Genomic DNA, 13793 nt, shown 5'->3' on the forward strand with positions numbered 1-13793 from the left:
CCAATTGCGAGAGCAAAAACGTCATATACATGATTAAATGTCCATGCAACCTCATTTATATTGGGAAAACCATCAGACCCATAAAACAGAGGAGAAGCGAACATCGATCTTGCATTAAAAACTCAATACAAGAGGAACCTCTAGTGGAACATTTTGGCAAAAAAGGCCACACCCACGAGCAACTCACATTGACTTTCCTGCAACAACTTCAACGGCAAGAGGTGGCGATATCAATCTAGCCCTCACCAGTCTCGAACAAAAATGGGTGCACAGATTGGACCAGTTAAAACTGGCCTAAATATCATGGTAGAGTGGAAACATTTCTGGGACTGAGTTAGAGCCCCACTGTGGTATAACATCCCCACATTGACATCAGATGCCCATGACCGGGGACACTTGACATCAGCTGCGCTCCAGGTTTTTTGGGTCAACATGTATTTTAGAACTCATGAAGTTCAGTACACATGTATTGTAGAACACCAATTGAAACATGCACCATCAAAGTCGATTGCCGGTGGTTTGTTCATTCTGACCTCTGACATATAGGCACCGTGGATAGACAAATTGCTACTTTCGTTTGTAAACCACTCAATCACCGTTTTGATGATGTATCATATATGTTTCCTTAAGTCTGCCGACGCTACTTTCAAAATTGCAACTTTCATCTGTAAGCTACTCAGTCATTACTCTAATGATGTATTACATATGTTTCCTTGAGTCTGCCTGTGCTACTTATTATAGTCATACAATATTTACCTGACTATCACCAAGTGACACCGTGGTTCACCTCTGGCTTATGTGTTCATTTGTAACGTTTGTTTAAAAGGTCAACATATTGGCTTATTATCACCTCAGGACCTGTACAGCCACTGCTTTAACCTTGCCACCATCAATCAGGTTTGATGTTATTCTGCGTAGCAGCCACTTTTGGCATACTCCACCTTTGTCCATTTACATTCCCCTGTTCTCCATCATTGAGGTCATTTCTGTCCCTTGAACGGACCAAACAAATACAGGTTGTCATCCGTATGATGTGTCCTTTTGCCATTGGTCAACCACCCTCTGCCAATTGCGTTTGCTGTTGCTCACTCTGGAGCCACACACTCACCCCTGCACCTAGCCGGCACCCCATTGGCTGGATGTCCTGCAGCACTTATGTTGATAAGAATTGCAGCAACACTCCTCGGCACATTCCATTGCCGCGAGGAGTGCAGTCGCCATCTTTTGCATCGGTAAGTCACGCTGCCTTGTCATGTTTTTAATGTTTGTTTCTGCATGTAACATTAGGTCCAGGCACCTTGAGCTCTCCCCACTAACTTCACGGGCATTCTCTTTTTAATAAAACGGTCACAATGGCTCCCTACTCAGCATTTGATCTCCGTGCATGTAAGAAGATTTTTTTACACTACCCGCCACGTTTGTGCTTTCACGCACCGCTGCAGTGCCTTTGTCATCAGTAGGGTTACTGCTAATTCCAGATCACCTTGTGGGCAGCATTTAATATATTTGCACGAACCTCGCACAGATGTCCGTCCCGCATAGTCAATAGTGGACACACCACTGAAAACCCCAGACAGTCGCCACTACACTATGGATGGGCACAACACCCCACGTGTATATGGTCTCTAACATGCTTGCTTTGTGAGCATATTTTAACTCTTCCCTAACAGTCTATTAACCACATCTCTTTACACCACAGCCTACGTCTCGTCCCTGCCCACAGTTCACCCAAAAGTCGGCATACCTTTGCAGCAGGCACCCCATTTACTCTCTCCATCCAACTTGGTAGACACCCACTGCACCGGTGTCCCTAATCACATACCACACTCGCACAATCCCACACTGGATGTGCCTGGACCATGCATTTTTACAGACACGGTCCTCCTCGAGTGTGGAGATAACGGTTTGTTAACCTTTTCTCTCACAGCTCCCAGAGGCCCAAGGCTGCATTTATTCGCCTAGTTGACCCGATTCATACGAGTCTTCCCATGTTACCTGATGACATGGCTCTCAGAGTCCGGTACTCTTAGCAGGACTCTCGGCACAGCATCCCCGCTGCACCACAGCAGAGGGTAAGCTGTTTTCTTTTAATACACCACCAGTGTATTTTAGGCACCAATCAGCCTTTATTCATTAATATTTAAATCAATCATTGATCCTCCGAGATCCTGACAGCTTTCCATTCCCCCACAGATCTTTTTTACGGACAGCAGCACTACCAGCGATCATCCTGATGAAGGCCATTACCACCTCGGGCACTTACCAAGCCCAGTTTGGCCGAAACACCTCCGTGTCGATGTCTTGTGGCACAACCCTTGTATATATGTGTTGATAGATAGTGTTGTGTACACTATTTTGTTTAGTACCCCCAGACTAACCACAGTCCTGGGTCGCACCCTGTAAATATTCTATGTCATCACTTACCTGTATTATACACTCGTGCATCACTGTGGAAATTGTTTCTCGACAATTGAAGAGGACGAAACTCACCTGTATTTCCCTTGTAAAACAAATGCCTGTCCAAAAACATTCGTTCTTATAGAAAGACTTGTAAATGTTTAATTCCTTTCATCTGTGCAAATTCGTTTTGGAGGCAAAATAAAATAGCTTCTGAACTCGACAGCTGTCTACGGATCTTCCACCCTGATTTCTAGCATTTTGCACACAGGTACCCTCCTGGGCATATCAGGACTCCGCCAGGCGCCCTTTATATATTCTATTTGATGGACATTCCAGTCCTGATTTTGTGAGACAAACATTACGTTCCAAAAGGTGTTCTAATAAATTTGTAGTAAGACCCTCAAAGCAATATTACTTACCTTCATGCTTTTCATAAAGAGGAGTAGTCTCATCATAGGTTGAATACTTGCATCTCTACTGTTCATCTGTTTGATTTTATAATCCCTTTCCCTAGATCTGTGCAAGGAATCAAAATGTGCCTCATCAGGTCCCCTTCCACCATTAATAAAACATGTTGTTTTTGTTTTTTCTGCAACATATGTTATGACCTTACCTAATCATACATTACTTTACCCATCTAAGACTTTGTAGATGTTTCCCATTGTTTGTTCATAGACTAAGCAAGTTACAGGAACTTATAACAATATAAAATGAACATAGATTAAAAATATTAACAAGCAAGAACTTGATCAATACCAAAAACATTCATTAAATAAATTGGATTATTGTACATGTTTGAACAAGAATAGTAGATGTAAGTAGTATAAATTGAACATAAATTATTGTAACAAGTCTGTAAAGAATAGCTGAACGGAATAAGAATGGAAATTTGGGGAGACATACTGAAAGACAGACAGAAGACATACAAGAAACAAATGGGAGAAGAGTAAGGGGTAAGATGGGTACAATGAGTTATTTGATCAAAACTGTTACTACCATTGCCATCATAATATAAAACAGGCATTTGAGTAAAAATATAATCATCTAGCTAATAAATTAAATATGAGAATATAGGTTCAGGAGCCATGATCAGTAGCATTGAAACAGTTGAGATAGCGGATGAAAAAATACCATTTAGCCTTATATTTAGGAATTGTATTATGATTATTAGCCCTGCACAGTTCCATTTTATGAATATGACAAATAGTGTTCCACCATCCTCTGGTAGAGAGAGATCGAAAGTCTTTCCAGTTAGCTGTGACACATTTCAAGGCTATGCAGATGAATAAATCGTATAGTCTGGTTGAGTCAGGAGAAATATATGTTGTTATGGCCAGACTTCCCAAAAATACATTCACAGAGGATAACGGAACATCAAAAGAAAAAATGAGCTTGATGAACTTCCAGATGTCTTGCCAAAGTCTGAAAATATATGAACATTCAAAGAACATATTCATATATGTGGCGGGAGACATGCCACATGAGCAACAGTTAGCATCATGATTTGGGTTGGCCTTTGCTATTTTAGCCGTAGTAATAAATGCTCTGTGGATGAAGAGGAAATAATGTTGTGTTATATTTGCTGACACCGATATGTGTTTAATTTTGGAGAACAAACAGAGCCATATATGATTCTCAAACATACATCCTAAGTCAAATTCCCATTTCAGATGAATTAAACAAACGTTAAATGTTGAGGTGAGCATATTATACATTTTTGAGGCTCTCACATCACAAGTCATGGTTAGCTGTAATAGTCTGAGGGGGTCTGGAGAAAGAATCTCATTGGAGAAGTGATTAAGTGCATCAAGACAAGAGTTAACTAATGTATTGTAGTACTGAAAATCAGCTTTGGGAATGGCGAATTTGGATGAGAATTTCTGGAAGGAGAGAACGGAAGGACCATCTATTATGTGTTGGATGAATCTAATTCCTTTTTTAATCCATGCTTTATGATTAAGGACCTTGTTATTGATTACTATATTCTTGTTGTGCCATAGAAAAGAGGAAAGGTACTTATTGGGAGTTTTGGTATAGGGGAAGAGAAAGGTTTGTAGGGCTGTGACAGATGCTTTAATAGAGTACAAGATGTTCTTGGAGGTATGTTTAAATATGTAAATATAATCAGTGATGATATGAGGATGAACTGAGTGTTTTTCTAATGTGCACCATGTAGGAGTATTAGAGAATTCGGGATCTGTGAACCAGTGGCGAGACTGCTTTATGAGAAATGCAGAGTGATATAGCTTAAAGTCTGGAAATCTAACACCACCCATTTCATAAGGTGCATTAAGTTTGATTAGCGCAATTCTTTTACTTTTTCCAACTCCCCAAAGAAAGTTTAGTAGTATGGAATATATAGATTTGAAAAAGGAAAGAGATAGTGGAACGGAAAGAAGCTGAAGGTAGTATAGTACAATAGGGGACAGCATCATTTTAATCGTTTCCAAACGCACCCACCAAGAGAGGTAAAGGGGGGACCATTTGGATGTTCGGTCTTTAAGAGTGTCCAGTAACGTCTTAGTGTTGAGCTTGACGGTATCTTGGATTGTAGGGGCAAAACGAAGTCCTAAATATTTGATGGAGCTACTGCACCATTTAAGACCAAAAATATCAATGTCATGTTTGAAGCAGTAGGGATTTAAGGGCATAATTTCTGATTTCTGTCTGTTTAATTTATATCTTGAAACATGACCAAACTGAGATAGAGCATTAAGGAGATTAGGTAGGTGAAGTTTGGGGTTTTTGATTAGAATAAGAATATCGTCAGCATACGCTGCTATGTTGGTAATTGAGGCACCAGCTTGAATCCCCGGTATATTTTTGTTCGATTTTATTAATTCCAATAACGGTTTGAGTGAAAGAATATATAATAACGTTGAGAAGGGGCAGCCCTGCCGCGTTCCTCTGAGCAAAGGAAAAAAGAAGGCTTTTTGGCCATTTAAATAGATAGAGGATTTGGGGGATGAATAAAGGAGTTTAATAAGTGAAATAAATTTCTCACCACATCCGTGCCAACGTAGGGTTTGGAACATACATTTCCAATCTACACGATCAAAAGCCTTTTCCGCATCCAATGCAATGGCAGCATATCCTTGTCTATCATTTTTGTCTTTGGCTGCTAGGTTAATGGCATTGAGTAGTAGTCTAGCATTAGAGGATATGTTGCGTCCTTTAACATAGCCAGTTTGATCTGCTTTAACTAGGATTGGGAGTGAGGATTTGATTCTATATGCTTGTATTTTTGCACAAATTTTACTTTCAATGTTGATAAGGGAAATTGGGGTTAATACTTGAGATACATTGATGTGGAATTCGGTGGATAGTCCATCTGGGCCTTTTCCCAGGCTACGAATGGCTTTAGTAATCTCTGAGGATGTAATATCATTATCAAGGTGAGAAAGGTCTGTTCGAGGGTATGATGTACGACTTATACTATTAAGAAAGGATTCGATATTATCATTATTAATGGAGCCTTCTGGAGTATAAAGATCGGTATAAAATTTCCTGAAGCAGTCAAGTATTTCATCAGAACAATGATGAGATATGCCCTGAGTATCTTTAATATGAGAAATATGAAGTTTTTCCTTTTTGGTTTTTAAGTAAGAAGCAAGAATTTTGCCCACTTTATTTGATGTTTGATATATCTTTGTTTTGTAAATAAGTATTGTACCTACCGCAAGTTCTGTAATTTCTTTATTCATTTCAAAATGTAGCATTATGACCTGCCGTAGGTTTGTCGAGCTAGAGTCTAAATAGTAGCATTGCTCGGCTTGGGTGAGTTTGGAATAAAGGTCATCTAGGTGTTTTTTCCTATTTTCCTAAGTTTCTTATTCCTACTGGAGAGTGCCATAATGTGACCTCTTAAAGCTGCTTTGAATGCATCCCAGTTGTTAACAACAGAGGTATCACAGTCCTGATTATAAATGAAATATTGTTGGATGAATGATTGAACGGATAGATTAAACTGTGGATCATGTAGAAGTAAATTATTAATTTTCCATCTTCTAGCTGTTTTGTTCACTTCTGTTAGGCAAAAGGATGTGATAACAGGTGCGTGATCTGATATAATAATATAAGAGATTTTAGAATCTAGGATGGATCCAGAGAGGGTTTTGATTGCGAAAATATAGTCCAGGCGTGATAGTGTATTGTGCGGGGGTGAATGGGAGGTATAGTCTAATTGTGTAGGATGGGATAGTCTCCATGTGTCAATTAGTTCCATCTCCGCTAGACAATTAACAAAGGACTTATGTGTTTTATTTGATTTAAACATACAGCTGGATATGCGGTCCAAAAATGGGTCGAGCACCTGATCAACATCTCCACACAAAATCAAATTAGTGTAGTTATTTTTGAGAATCATTTGTTTGATTGAGATCCAAAAGGAGGGTCTGGTAGTGTGGGTCCATAAATGTTAAGGATAGATACTGGTGTAGAATCAATTAAAGGTTTTGCCCATTCCCATCTACCAGTCGTATCAGCATCTTGGTCAAAAATTTTAAAGGGTTGTTTTTTACTTATTAATAACACCACTCCATTTTTCTTGGATATTGCAGGACTGGAAATAACCTCCTTAACCCAAAGGCATTTAAGCTTCATTGTTTCTTTGTTGGATAAATGAGTTTCTTGTAGACAAGCAACCGTTGGCTTAAATTTGTTCAGGTAAGATATAATTTAGCATCTTTTAATGGGATTCTTACATCCTTTGATGTTCAGTGTAATACACTTGAAGATCATTTAATCAAAAACGTATTGATAGATATGCAATTTATAGCTGTAGTGCAATAATAGAATCAGATTCATAGTAATGTGGTTTAAAACATATATACCCAAACAGTGACACAGAAGGATAGAACATTGAGGATTAGGGAGGGGAGACGGGAGTTTGATCATAAACTGAGGAGATTCAGGCAATGAAATACAAATGGTTTTAGAAATCAAACTGGACATAGGAGCAGGAACCAGGAGGAAAGATATACCAGGGATAGGTAACACCAACTGAGTCGCCAAAAGGAGAAAGAATGACCAACAGTGGAAGAGGGACCGTCCGCCTTAATCTGTTAAAGAAATTGGATAATGATTGCATTAAGTAAATAATAAGGAAAAAAAAGAAGTCAATTTATACATGTTATGAGGTCAAGATTTCAAGTAGTAGATGATGTTGAGGCAATTGCAGGAGAGGAGGTATCCATGCCGTCACTTTTTATGGATTGTATGAAGGACCTCATATCGGCTGGATCATCAAACACAGCTGTGTGACCTTCATATGTTACCTTGAAGGAGCATGGGTGGTTTAATCCATAGCGGACATTTAGCTGCTTTAGAGCAAGACGAAAGGATAGAAAAACTTTTCTTCTTTGAGCTGTGCTTCTGGCCACACCCTGTGAAATAAATAGCTTGCTACCATGGCAAATGAGCGATTTGCGCTCCCTTGCTGTGGATATAATAAGTTGTAGTTGAGAGTATTCCAATAGGTAAAATATGAGAGTCCTGGGTAGCGGACTAGAGGTGGAAGAAACCGTAGGTTGACCAATTCTATGAGCCTGTTGTATGTTAAATGTCGTTTCCGAGGGCAAATGTAGAATGGCTGGTAAGAATTTTTGTAGGAAAACAAGGGGGTCAGTGCCTTCAGTCCCCTCTGGTAAGCCTGAGATGCGTAGGTTATTGTGCCTACTGCGATTTTCCAAGTCTTCATTGTGCCTTTGGAGGTCTTTGATGGATTTTTCTAATTGTGCAACTCTAGGGAATACATCTTCAAGAACACCTACTCTTTTCTCCACCTCCTCCACTCCATTGTTGACACCCATCCACCTATCATCTAATTGCTGTAGTTTAGTATTTGTAGTCTCAATAAAGGGTTTAAGTGCCCTGATTTCCGCAAGAATGGCTTCAATGGCAGGATCGGAAATGCCTAGTGGAGGTGGTGAGTCACTTTTTGGTCTTTTAAGATTCGTTGAAGAGGAGGTGGCATCTTTTGCAGAGGATGCATTTTTTTTATTAGCTTTGTTAGCTGCCATTGTTGGTGATTATTGACTGAGACTTGTTATTGGGGCGTTTAACTAAGGCGAACATTTGAAGATGGGTATATGTCAGAACAATATTCAGCTTGCATCCAATTATGTGAACACCTTTTTGTAATATGTTGGAGTGACTTCTTAACTTGAAAGGGTTTGGTGATAACTCTTTATATTTATTTTCTATGATGTCTCATAGTATGCAATTATTACATTGATATTATTCATACTGTCTTGCTCTTAAATAAAGAGACCAGAATGGAAGGACAGAGAATAATAAGGCGCAGACTATGGAAGCTTAAAAGTATGAAGAGATCCTGTGTCAAGAACCGAGGCTTTCTCCCCCAACTCCTCACCTGATTCTTCTGGGAAGGATTCTTTAGGGTTGGCCTCTGGCTTCTTCTGATCCCTTCTCCGTGAGGGAGTCTTGTCTTTTGGAGTCCGGACCTTCTTATCGTGTAGGTAGGGTCTGGCCCCTCCGGAGGCCACCTTGGCAGAGATGTGACTCTGACCTCGGGGATCCCCAGAGGGCAGGTCCTAATTTCCAGGGAAAAAGCACGAATGCAGAAAAAAACCTGTTTCCGAATGGGTTCAGATGGGGGACCGTCGGTTCCTCTCAATCGACAAGGAAGGCGTTGTTTACTCCACACCAAAAAGGAATGCTGGTTGAATAGATGTCTGATTCCACAATTGTCCAGACTCTAAGGAGTATAAATGGAAGAGAACACCAGAAGTTCTCCAAATTGAATGTTGGGAAGAGTAAAGGATAGAAGGAGAAAAGGCAACACCACGTGATAAGTGACAGAAGATGGATATAAATAGGATTAGGACGAAAAGAATATCCTGAGCAGGTTGTGAAAGGCTGACTGAAAGGAATAGAAATGTATACGGAAATAGTCCAATAAAGCAAGAGCTAAAGGTTCCCAGGGAGTGGTCTGAGCAACAGGGACCCAACCAGTGAAAGGCAAAGGCAGCGCCGATAGAAGTATGAAATACCGGCGCCTACAATTCAAAATGAAATATTAGAGGAAAGGCTGAGTAGCGAATGGAACGGGAGCTAAGAAAGACAAACGAAGGGCAAGGCACAGAACCAGGCAGGCGCCGAGACACCGAGAGTAGAAGGAAAAAGAAGATAAGGCGGAAAGCAAAACAGAACAAACAGACAAAAAGAGGCACGGGCAGCAAGGAGGAGGGAGGCTAGGGTAGGATTCAAGGCGGTCAGTAAGTTCGCTGTAGGCACGGAAGGATCCACAGAAGAAACTCCAACACACGAACCGAACGTTGACAAACAGATACAACGCACCGGCTTGTGGGAGGAGCCAGCCTCTTAAAGGTACGGCGGCCATCTTGGGTGAGGACTGGAGCGCGCGCTGATCATAGCCTCCAGCGCTTCCACAATCCCCAGTTCCTGACATCATGTAGGTAATTATGATAGCGTAATGGAATCCAGAACCAATCCACCAGTGCAGTATATAATGAGGAGAGGAGCAAGCAGACAAAGCTGTGGAGCAAAAAAGAACTTTGAGATGAGAGCTATTGATGTTATCTATAAGGAGGCAAGGAGGTTGGGGGTTAATAATCCAAGCAGTGTAGTTAGCAGATATAGATCATTGGAGAGATTGACGTGGCAATTCTTTATAATATTTAGAGGAGAGAAGTATTTAGGCGAGAAGTATTTAGTGCGGAGACCTTTATTTTCAGCAATATATTTCTCTTTTTGTCCTTCACTATCACATATATTTTGTTGTAATATTAATTGTTATCTTTAGTCCTTTTCTTCTTCTTTTTCCCTTCCTTTTCCCTCAACTTCTTCTTTCCCTCTCCCCTTCTTACCTCCCCCTCCTCCTTATCCGCTCACCTTTTTTCTCTGTGTCTCTCTCTTATGTGTGCTTCTGTAGGTCTCTTTTTCTTTGTGCTCCTAATTCAACTGTTATATATATTCTTTTTTTTTCCATTCTTTTTCCTCCTCTCCACCAGGTGGCGTAATCCATTGGATGATGCCCGTAATGCAAGGCCCAAGCCGACATGTCACTTGAAACGCAACGCTGCACCTCTCCACATGAGGGGCGGCGCGTTCCAGATATAGTTACGGAGCCTTTTGTCAGGACGCGACGCGGCCGCCAAAGAAACACCCCACGACGCTGGATCACCGCAGAAACTCCACAATCCCATTCGGAGCTGCAATGAAGCAAGGAACCCCCACAAAAAGGTAGGTTTATAAAAAAATAAAATACTTAATGCAATGTTTGCATTTTTTTATGAGGCACTCTTAAGCGGCCATCTTCCCCGGCACTTAGCCACGCCCCCAAATGTATGTTCTTCTGCAGTTGAAGCAAGGAACATGAGAAAAATGAAACCAGACTGCAGAAGGGAATTGGAAAGGCACATTGTTGACTGGCAGACAAAAGGCAGCATTTCACTCAGAAATGCCACAAAATGCTGTGTAAATTGAAAATCAGGAGTACAAAATGTGACTTGCATGCAATTTCAACCCATAACTACAGTCCCGTTCCTCCTGAAAGTTATTGGCAGAGTTGCCTACTTACAAATCCAAAAATTCCTAGAATCACACCATATTCTGGGCATTCGGCAATCAGGTTTCTGCCAAAGCATGGGATTGAAACAGTCTTTCTGGACCTCAGAAATCAGCTGGATGATGCAAACAACCTATGCAACCTCTCCCTCCTCTTACTGCTTGACTTCTGTGCGGCCTTCGACCTGGTCGACCACCAGATACTCTGCCACCACCTCACTTCATCAGCTTACTTCTCACCGTACGCTGCCAATTGGGTCGCCTCATTCCTGTTTGACAGAACCTCTTGTGTCTATGCTGGTGATGCCATCACCTGACACATGCCGATTTCCTGTGGAGTACCGCAAGACTCATGTGTCTCCCCCACACTGTATAATGTTTAAACAAAATAATTGTTTGAGCACCTCAACTCATTAGGCATCTCAAACACTAACTATGTTGATGCCATGCAAATTCTCATTCCCCTCTCCAGCGACCACACTCAGGATTCTCTCAGAGTGAACACAATTTATGAAGCCATCCAATCCTGGATGGCCACACACAGTCTCTGTCTCAACGATGAAAACACAGCTTTCCCTAATCGCAAAATTAAACCAGTTCTACAAAGCATTCATTATCGATGGACACAACATCCCTGTTGCCACCTGGGTGAAAACTCTCTGCGTATACCTGGACTCCTCTCTAAACATGACTCAACAGGTTAACCATATTATCTCTTTGTCTAGCTATGCTAAAAAGCTTATCAATGCTAGTAAACTATTCCTGTCCACCAAGAATCAGCTTGAATTAGTTTGTGCTCTCATCTGCTTAAAACTTGACTATTAAAACTCACTTCTATGTGGCACCTCTGCTACAAATAATACAGAAAATAATGCCCTGCAAGTGGCACTAGACATCAGCATGCACAACCACATCTCAGAGACCAGAGATTCTGTCCATTGGCTCCCGGTAAAGGACAGAATCAACTTCAAGATCCTGTCCATCAACCAGTTCTGTTTGTCTAACAGCGCTCCTTCGTACCTTGCACAAAAAATCAAGAAACACACCCAGTAAGGCCTTTAAGAATGGCCCACAAGCATCACTTTGTCACTCCTAGATTCAATCGTAAAAGATCAGGGGGCTCCACGTTCCCAGTATGCACTTCCATCCCCTGGAATGACCTTCCCTGACCTGCAAAATGAACCATCCTGCAATATCTTCAAGAGAAAGCTCAAAACCCACCTCTTCAACTAACCACCCCCAATGCACTTTTCCACTTCCTCCCTTTCGGCAACTGTCTTCTGCTCTTTTGTAAACACCACCTAGGTGCCCCTGTGCTTTGTGCGCTTGTGTAAATGTTTAAATAAATATAATTGCCAAAGCTAGCAGAGGCCTACTTTTGATAATAGGTCAATGGTATGTTTTAAGTATAATCTTGCTGACACAGAGAACAAAGAATAAAGAGTAACTCTGAAAGCACATCAACAGTTAACATGGAAAGGAGTGCATTTACAGCTTAGGAACAATGACCACATGGGAAAACAAATCTACAGCACCAGATTCATGTGAAATATGTATCATAATGTAGACTGGAATGTGATGCCATGATGCAAGTTATGAAAGGCCTCATGTGTAAAAGAAATAGAAACATTTGAAAACATCAGTTTCTGTTCACATCCCACAAAAGATCTAAAGGGCGAGCTCTGCCTTTCCCCGTTATCTGAAAATCTCTTTTGAAGAGCCAACATGTGCTGGAGTGAGGCTTTTATTGAAGAGTCATGACATCTGGGTAAATATTGGCAGCTCTTAATTGGTTGAACTTTGTAAAATACCCAAAATTCAAGAAATTGTGGGGTCCTTCTCTGGACTGACTCAGGGGATGGCCTGCAATCAAGATTGTCACATGATGCAAGCGACCCATCTGGCCAGAGAAATAAGATCGCTTCAGCATCCATTAAGCCTGGCCTTAGACTGTGCAAGAATGTCGGTGCGCTTTATGACTGGCAGAATATATACAGGTAGCAGATATCCAGAGCTCATGTTGAGTGGGGAAATGAAACTTAGAGTACAATCTAAGTCATAATATGCACGTATGATTAGAGTTTGCCATAGAGTAGTATTAAGAATCATACTTTGTTCATTTTCTCAGGAACCATACATCACTCAGTAATTGTTCAATTATCATTTAAAAGCTGATGAACAGGGCTTCCGGGTGATATAATTCAACCTTGAAAACAAGAGTTGCAATCCAAATTGTGTTTCAGATCCCCAGAAAATGTCAAAAAGAGGAGATTTGGGGTAATAATAAATTAATAATAAATAATAATAAATAGATGTCGGTACAAAAAATGTCATATTGATACCTGTTATAATTTATATATTAATCATGAAAAAACATTTGCACGTGCAACATTGTTCTGAGATGAGACATGTTTCATCAGAACGGGCATGGGCAGACCATTTTAGTCATCTAAATATTATTATGCTTAACTATAAATGTGCAATAGCTGCTATGTAGTGACTTATTAAGTGCAATCATTGAAATGTGTAAAAATAAATGCAAGTGGGTGGACTTGTCCACTCCCAATTTGGTCTTGGTAAACGGAAGAGGCCAATCTCAGAAGAGAGGCCATTCTCTTGAAGAAGAGAATGGGAAATAATTGTCCAATAAGCTGGCATATGATAATTTAGACATTTTTACGGTGGTGGTAAAGGATTCATAAGGAGACACACAATGGAACACAGTGAGAACTGCCTGGGAAATTAATTAGAAGGATTGACTGAGATCTTCTGGGTGGAATTGCTAACTACAAAAAGGGACAGAGGCTAGGGATGTTTGACCAAAGGAAGCAGAATAGAAGGGA

The 13793-nt window shown here is 40.7% G+C and overlaps 1 protein-coding gene and 1 long non-coding RNA gene across 4 annotated transcripts in view; one reads left to right on the forward strand and one right to left on the reverse strand.

The window, feature by feature from the left end:
- Nucleotides 1–13793, reverse strand: part of LOC138472979 (vertebrate ancient opsin-like) — a 456729-nt gene that overhangs the window by 356575 nt on the left and 86361 nt on the right. The gene's annotated exons all lie outside the window — the stretch shown is intronic.
- LOC138472980 (uncharacterized) overlaps nt 1–13793 on the forward strand; it is a 231042-nt gene that overhangs the window by 82391 nt on the left and 134858 nt on the right. For 2 of the 3 annotated variants that reach the window (XR_011268708.1, XR_011268707.1), the window contains exons 2-3: nt 6960–7065; nt 10395–10626. This is a non-coding gene — a long non-coding RNA (uncharacterized lncRNA). The remainder of the gene's footprint in view (nt 1–6959; nt 7066–10394; nt 10627–13793) is intronic. The other variant, XR_011268709.1, reaches the window with a different exon arrangement.

The sequence above is a fragment of the Ambystoma mexicanum genome, chromosome 8, assembly GCF_040938575.1.
Source record: "Ambystoma mexicanum isolate Mex_15411 chromosome 8, UKY_AmexF1_1, whole genome shotgun sequence".
In the NCBI taxonomy this organism is placed as follows: domain Eukaryota; kingdom Metazoa; phylum Chordata; class Amphibia; order Caudata; family Ambystomatidae; genus Ambystoma; species Ambystoma mexicanum.